The sequence below is a fragment of the Orycteropus afer genome, unplaced genomic scaffold, assembly GCF_000298275.1.
Source record: "Orycteropus afer afer isolate SDZICR_OR568_19922 unplaced genomic scaffold, OryAfe1.0 scaffold00382, whole genome shotgun sequence".
NCBI lineage: Eukaryota > Metazoa > Chordata > Mammalia > Tubulidentata > Orycteropodidae > Orycteropus > Orycteropus afer.
The window spans coordinates 3,119,284-3,127,989 of NW_006921969.1; positions in this window are offsets into that span (position 1 = coordinate 3,119,284).

Consider the following 8,706-nt stretch of genomic DNA (forward strand, 5'->3'; position numbering starts at 1 on the left):
CCTCGGAAATCCAAGGAGATGTCGCTATGAGTCGGATCCGATCCAAGGCAGTGAGTTTGGTTTTGGTACCCCACATAATGTGAATGACTCTCCAGTCCCTGAAATATTAAGATATCCAAGAGGCCAGGTTACAGCTCAAGGGTTATTTTAAACTGGTGTTTCATTAAAATTTTAAGGAATTATGCCAAGTATAGTTATGGTTTCAGAATATTGAGAGAGTAACACTTATGTTGAATATGGCCTTAAACTGGAAATCATAATACACACACTGAAACAATGCAGGAGAGACAAAATGTTCTTAATTATTCAGATGCAATGATTTCAGATGAAATCCTGCTGCATTCATTGCAAGGAGATTTGAGTTATCTCACTAGTTTTATTTTGCCTCTGTGGTAGTTATGTTTGTGTGTCAATTTGGCTGGGCCTGGTTGAGTGGCTGGGCAGCTGGTGGTAGTTATTCCCCATGATGAGATTGGCAATCAACTCCATGGTGGGATCTACCAAGGCTGAGTAGCTGCCTTTGGGTATGTGGTCTGCTTCCCATATATAAGCAGCAGCTTTGGGCATGGTCTCTAGTTTATAGCACGCTTGGACTCTGGGGGTAGCCGTGTCTTTCTTGAGCAGCCTGCCATGCTCTGCTGACCTTGGGACTTACAATGGACTTGAATTAATGACCTGCCGTGCAGTTTGGTAACATCAGGACTGTGCCTTTTTACTTGTCAACCTTGGGTTTTTCAGCCCCAGCAACCAGCAGCTGTCTGAGTGAAGAAACATCTCTAGCTCCAAGGGGCAGGGAGCAGGAGGCAGAGCTGGACCCCAAGGTTGAGGGGCTTTCACCCAGCCCCTAGAGCCTGGCACTTGAACTTGGATTTAAAGCCTCCAAATTGTAAGAATAAACTCCTGTTGGTTAAGGCCATCCCATTTGTGGTATGTATTCTTGTTAGAGCAGCACTAGGTAACCAGAACAGCCTCCATTGGCAAAACACTTCTCTCAGTGAGGGAGCCAGAGTGATAAGAGACATTTTAGTTCAAGTGTTCTGTGTTTCTAACATATGAACCACATTTTACCTCACAGATCACTTTCAAAATGTTGCAGAGAAATAATTGAAGATAGAATACTTACTTACAATAAGGACTCTTTTTATACCTGAAAAATCAACTTCCACATCAAAGAATACAGTGCATGAAAGCTTTTAACAATTTAAATCTCTGTGCCAATTAAAAAAAAATAAAAAATCTCCTTTCTGAATTCAGAGACTGAATTCTTATGAGTCTTTTATACTTAAAATTAACCAAAGTTTCCCTGTAATAAAAAGCTCAGTTCAGTGACCTAATAGAAATTATAGCTCTCAACACTTACTCAGCATTGTTTCTAATTTCTTTCCAATTTGTGCTTGGCTGACAAAATTAAGCATCCTAATACCAGCACTCTTAAGAAGAAGCCTATTTATCAGAGAGGCATAAAAAATGGCAGTATAGTATATCCATTTCCTTACCTTCCACCTAATTGCTGTGATTGGAACTTTTGAGGAATGTGGCTACAACAGGCTTGAGAGTCCCTTTGACACCAAAACAGTGGATATGATGAAATGTGTATTCTCAAGTTAATTTTCCACTCCTGGCCTATTGCTGGAACTTCATAGTTATTTTTTCTAGGATCACCAACTAAAGGCAGGTTTTGGAAGGTATATCTTGATGATCCAAAATTCCCCTTCCAATAATCCCTCCCCTTCTAGTCTCACCTGGTTTGACCAAGAGACTTAGCTCCCAGGGCTGTTGCCATCAGAGATGAGAGAGTTCATCCCGTAGGTCATACGCAGAGATGGTCCCTCTAACTGGAATGTCTTTGTTCTTTGGTTTCCTAAAGGTTTTCAGTTCAAATCCATTCAGAACTGTCATTGAAAAAAAGACCTGGTGATCTGCTTCCTTAATGATTACAGCCAAGAAAACCATATGGAGTTTAGTTCTATCATGTAATAGATGGGATAACCATGAGTTGGAATGTACCAGCTGCCAACAGAACATATTCAGAGCATGCAATGGAAGTATGTTGTTGTTATGTGCTGTCAAGTTGGACCCAACTCATAGTGAGCCCTCCTTGGGTTTCCGAGGCAGTATCACTATGGAAGTAGATTGCCCCATCTTCCTTCTGAAGAGCAGCTGGTGGGTTTGAACCACCAGCCTTCTGGTTAGCAGTCAAGTGCCTTAGGCACTATGCTACCAGAGCTCCGAAAGAGAGACAAAGAGAGAGAGAGAAGTGGTAGAGAGATAAAGCGTGGATCATTGTAGCATTATAAATAACCTCAAGCTGGATAACAGACACTTCTGACCTCTCAATTTCCTTCAGTTGCCCCTCCATCTGAGAATTACCAAATATTTAACTCCTAAATAGCCTCAGCTGCTTACTATCTCCTGGATTTCTCTCATTTTCTGCTCTCTTTTCTCCTTTACATTCTCTCTCAGAAGGAAGATAAATTTCTTTTCTTGCCTTAGGCAGAGCAATTTATCAGTTTTCCTTGGCTGCCCTGGCATACACAGCATCTGTGTTTTTAGATCTCACTTCTAACTCCATGAAACTTATCAAAGTATATTTCCAAAGATGGCTTCCTTTCTGAAATTAAATATTACTAAAGTAATAGAATGCTCATGTCCATTCACTACTGAGTCAGACTGTTGAGCAGAAAGTTTCCCTGCAGTCCTTCAGAGTGGGGAGAGGAGGGACATGATTTTCTAGTTACAATGGCTTTAACTATCTTTCTGTGGCATTAATCTTGACCATCTACAAATAAGTAGGCAGGGAAGAAGAGAATGGAGATCATAGAGTATGTGGTTTGTGTACTTTTTTTTTTTTTTTTATGTAGTCACTAACCTAACCTAACTGCTGTTGAGTCGATCCCAACTCATAGCAACCCCTTTTTGGGTTTCTGAGGTGGTATTTCTACAAAAATAGATTGCTCAATCTTCCTTCTGAGGAGTAGCTGGTGGGTTTGAACCGCCAGTCTTCCGGTTAGCAGTCAAGTGCCTTAGGCATTGTGCCACCAGAGGAAGTAAAAATGGTTAACACACTAACCAAAAGAATGAAGGTTTCAGTTCACTCAGAGGGACTTTAGAAAAAAGGCCTGGGAATCTGATACTGAAAAATCATCCATTGAAAACTCTATGGAGCACAGTTCTACTCCAACACACATGGGTCACTATGAGTCTGAATCAACTCAAAGGCAACTGGTTTCTTGAAGCATTCGTGGTTCCATGAGGGAGACTCAAGTTGAATTCCTGGCCATTGCACCTCAAGTGTAGCCAAAACATGTCTGTTAGTGAGGGCTTGCATTTTGCTGTGATGCTGAACAGGTTCAGCAAAGCTTCTTGGCTAGGATGGACTAAGAAGAAAGGCTAATGATTTACTTTCAAATATCAACCAATAAAATTCCTAAGGATTACAATGGACTGGTCTGTAATCAGTCATGAGGATGGCATAGGACTGGGCAATGTTTCATTCCATTTTGTATGGAGTTACCACGAATTAAGGCTGGTTCCATAGCAGCTAACAACAATAAGGAGCCATAAGTAATAGAGTAGAACTCAATCCTTTCATAACTTGAGCCAGGATGGTGAAGATATCTTTGGAGAAAATGGACAGATTTAAGAATAACTTGGGGATACAACTGATATAATTTTGGAGTGGATTGAATGTTAAGGATAAGAGAAAAGGCAGTGTCTAGATTGAATCTGTTTGTAGCTTGAAAAACTGGGTAGGTGAAAGTACCATTTACTATGATGGGAAAAGTCAGGGATTTTTCTCTTTTTTTTAATGTGTTCTTTTTAGATGCATCTTTTTTTCTTTCTATCTATCTTTCTTTTATTATTATTATTATTTCAGTGGAAGTTTACAAAGCAAATTCATTTTCCACACAGCAGTTTATACTCATTTTGTTTCATGACATTGCTTACAATTCCCATAATGTAACAGCTCTCTTCCCACTTGCTCCCTGTGGTTATCTTTTCCCTGTGCTCTTCTTTCCTATGCAGTCCTGCCTTCTGAATTAGCTCCCTGTGCAAATACTGCCCTTCTGATCTTCCATCATCGATTGTTCTATGCAATGTACCTACCTGGTATAAATGTTCACCTTATACACCTGTCTGTTGTTTGGCTGGAAGTCATGGGAGTGAGTTCATTTCCAAGTCTGAAGGGTGACTAGGAGCCATAATCTTGGGGCTTTCATCAGCCTCTATCAGCTCAGTAAGTCTGGACTTTTTTTTATGATTTTCAGTTTCATTTCACATTTTTCTCCTACTCTATACTGGATCACCTATTTTGATCCCTTTCCAAGGATTGACAGTTGTAGCTGGGCACCATCTAATTCTTCTGATCCCAGGGTCATGTAGGAGGAGGGTCTCATGGTCCAGTAGTCCCCTGAACTAATTGTTTCCATGTGTCTTTAGTTTTCTTCATTTTTCTTTGCTCTATACAAGGAAAGACCAATTGTTGTATCTTAGATGACTGCTTGAAAGCTTTTAAGACCTCAGTCGCTACTCACTAGTGTAAGATGTAGAACAATGTTTATGTGTAGTATTTTTTTTCCAATTGAGCTTAATGTCTCCTGCCACCATAGTCCCAAGTCCATGAGCCCAGTCATTCACTTCTTCAGAGTGTTTGGTTGTGGCTGAGAAGTTATCATAACTTTGCCCCATTAACTCTATTGTAGGTAGATAGATAGATGATGTTGTTGTTGTTGTTGTTATATGCCGTCGAGTTGGCCCCGACTCATAGCGACCCCTCCTTGGGTTTCCGAGGCAGTATCACTATGGAAGTAGGATTGCCCAACCTTCCTTCTGAGGAGTGGCTGGTGGGTTTGAACTGCCAGCCTTCTGGTTAGCAGTCAAGTGCCTTAGGCACTATGCTAGCAGAGCTCCCAGATAGATAGATATAGATATTCTTATAGCACGTATAAATATGCATTTATAAATATTGTCTGCCAAATTTATATATGGGCATGGGTATATTCCTTTTTGTCTAGACATGCTTGATCATTCAGCCTACCTATGTATCTGCGCATAGATTAACATTTGTTATTACTGATAATGCAGTATTGTGTGTGTAAAAGTGTTTATCTTTGTTGTCTATACCTCTTATGCACTCTCTGTTTCTTCCTTTTCCTTAGCGTTATTGTGTCGGTCACTCTCTTTTGGTGTATTGCCTTTCCCTTCACCCAAATCAATAAAATTGGGACAATTTGGGGACAAAATTTCAGTATTTTAGTTTTGGAATCATCATTATTGAGATGTCCAAAAGACATATAAAAGGAGCTATCAAGTAAACAGTTGAATCTAAAAACAGCCTGGAGTTGAAAGGAGAGGTATGACATGAAGAAGAGATATGACCTGAAAGTTGAGCTACATCACTTCTACTATATTCAGATTTGTGGTTTCTCAGCACATAAATTGGATTTACAGCCAAGACCATTGAAAAGATTACCTGAGGCCTAAATGTGATAAATAATACCAAGGTCTAAGACCTGGGTTTTTCTTGTACTTAGAGATTTATAAGAAGGCAAAGAATCAGCAAAGGATATCAAATAGGAGGTACCAAAAAAACAAAAATCAAGAATAGTAACTGTTTGGCTTGCTATTACTGAACTATCACACACTATTCCAAATCTGGTGGTCTTAACAAACAATCATTTTATTATGCTGATGGATTCTCTGAGTTAGCAATTCAGAAAGGACACAGCAAGAATGCCCTTGTCCTCATGATATCTGAGCCTCAGCTGGATCAGACTTGAAAGTCTGGAGTAACTAAACAGCTAAGTGTTGGCCAATTGGAATCATCTGAAGCTTATTCACTCACAGGTTTTGTACCTGGGCTGAGGGGTCTCAAAACAAGGCATGATGGCAAAAGCACTGATAAGCCACCTCTCCACATGGCTCAGCTTCCTTCCACCAGGGTGGCCTCAATTAGACAATCTTAATGAAGCCTAGGACTTAAAGGCAAGTATCCTAACTAACCAGGTGGAAGCTGCATTGCCTTTTATGACCCAACCCTGGAAAGTTAAGCTACATCACTTCCCCTGTAGTCAGTTGATTGCGAGCAAGTCCTAATCACACCTAGATTCAAGAGGTAGGGAAATAGATTCCACCAATTTATAGTGGAATGGCCAGTGTGTAGAAGAATACATGGTAGGAGAGATATTGTGGCAATCCTCTTTGGAAAATCCAATCTAATCAACTATGTTAAATGCTCCTGAGAGGCCAAGTAAGGTAGAGTAAGACTAAATTTTTAAAATGTACACAAGATTTTAAATCATGAGGTGGTTGGTGACCTTAAAAGGTCTTCCTTAATTTCCTAAACCATCACTTGTCTGTCAGTTATGCTGTGAGGCTGGGGGCTACGCTATCAGCATTTCAAATACCAGCAGGATCACCCATGGTGGACAGGTTTTGACAGAGTTTCCAGATTAAGACAGACTTGAAAGAAAGAAGAGGTCTTCCACTTCTCAAAGAATTAGCTAGGGAAAACCTTATGACTAACAGTGAAACACAGTCTGATATAATATTAGAACACCTCCTTTTTATCTACATCCCTAGAAATTTAAGGATTAAACTTAATCCTGAACCACTCTTCTGTGCATCAGGATTCTGTTGTGCTGCCTACAACTGTCTGAGAGCGAACAATCCACCATTCGGCCTAAAGAGCTTGGATTCATCATTTGTTGGAGTCAACAGCCAGAATACTGCCTGCCAGCATTGAGCTCCTCAGCCACTGTAGCTGCATGAGTCAGGAAAAGCATACAGCTTGACATTTGATCCAAGAAATTGGGACTTGCCAGCTTCTACAGCCTGGAGAACGGCAGAAGCAGCCAACAACCATGACCATCCCCTGAGAGACTGGCCTCAAACCTGAACCATAGGTAAGACTCCCCCCCACCCCCTCGGGGCCTGAGGCTTTAAGGAATGATAACACCTCCTCCATCAGAGAAATCAAATCAGGCCATCTTCTAACCTTGCCTACCTTCTTGGAGTCCCTGGTGGTATACTTGGCTGCCAGCTGAAAGGTTGGTGGTTCGAGGCCCCCCAGAAGCACTGGGGAAGACTGAAAAATCAGTCACTGAACCGCCATGGGGTGCAAGTACACCCTGACACACATGGGGTACTGTAAGTCAGGGTCGGTTCCACAGCCACTGGTCTACCTACCTTCCTCCTCCCCTTCCTTCCAGTTCATTGGAAGGCCTAAAGACCTGCCCAATACCTGCCACTCCCTGCACTCACTGCTCTGCCCGGCAACCCTTTCCATTGCAACAGGGACCTCACTGCCCCAGGTATTTCCTCTGTCCCACTCCTGCAACAAGGAATATTGTTACTTTAATACTCCACACCCTCTTGGTGAACCGAGGTTCAGCCATCCCCTACTTCCACCCACCTTCTGGGCCCGCAGGAACTCCATTCCACTCTCTGTGCTCGGACAGAGCCTGAGTACCCTGCCTTGCTCTCCCCCCATTTTTCTTTTTTTTCTCTTTCTTTTTTCTGGTTTTAGTTTGTTTGCTTTTTGTCTGTTTTTAAAGTACTACTATTACTAATACTTTTGTCTTTTTATTATTATTCTTTATTCTTCCCCTCCCAGGTCCTAGTTCTCAGCTGTTTTCTTTTTCTTGTTCCTGGTTGCAATTTTTTTTTTCTTTTCTTTTTTTTTTTTAATGGGTTAGACCTGTTCCTTGTTTTTCTTTTTGCATTTGTCCCATTTTTTCTTCATTATTCTCCTTCTCTGCCTTTTTTCTCTTATTGCTCTATCCCCAGATATTGCAGGTTTTCTTGTTTTTTTCACTGACCTTGTTTTGTCTGGAGGGTGCAGCCATTTTGATTGTTTACATGTGGCAGCCATGTTGGATATTTAAAGTGACTGAGGGTGCAGCCATTTTGAATGTTTACAAGTGGCAACCATTTTGGATTTTAAAGTGATAGCATTCTCATTCAGATTCCAGGGACCTAAGGACAGGCAGCGAGGCGGAAAGCAGGGAGAGGACAAAAAAAAAGGCAAAGGGAACTGGAACAGATTGAAGAGTTAGCCACAGGGACCCAGATGAAGAGAGGGAATCCAGGCCACGCCCCCTAAGGAGCAAGGTGGAAGGCAGGGAGTGGACAGAAAAGGCAAAAGGGAAAGGAACTGATAGAGGATTCAACCGCAGGGAGCCAGGTGAGGAGAGGAAACTCAGGCCACCCCCCACAAGCAGCGAGGTGGGAAGCAGGGAGAGGACAGTAAAAGTAAAGGGGACTGGAACAGATCAAGGAGTTAGCTGAAGGGATCCAGGTAAGGGTGGTTGGAGGGGTTTCCAATAGCTAAGGGAGACAAACTTGTCTGTCTTTTTGTTCTACTGTGGTGATGTATTGCTGTGAATCTTGAGGCTGTGCTGCTGGTGTTTCAAATCCAGTGGGGTGCACCTGTTGCACAGGTAAAAGCCTGGCTTGCAGACTGAGACAGACTAGGAAGAAGAAAGAGGCCATCCACTTCTCAAAGAATTGGCTAGGGAAAACCTTATGGATAGCAGAGAAACACTGTCTGATACATTACTGGACAACTTTATGAATAGTCCAGAAACATTGTCCAATACAGAGTAGGAGGATGAGTCACTTAGCTTAGAAAGCTCTCAAAGTAGGACTGGGCAAGAGCTGCATTATCATTATAAAACCAGCTATACTCATATGGATAAAGTAAAG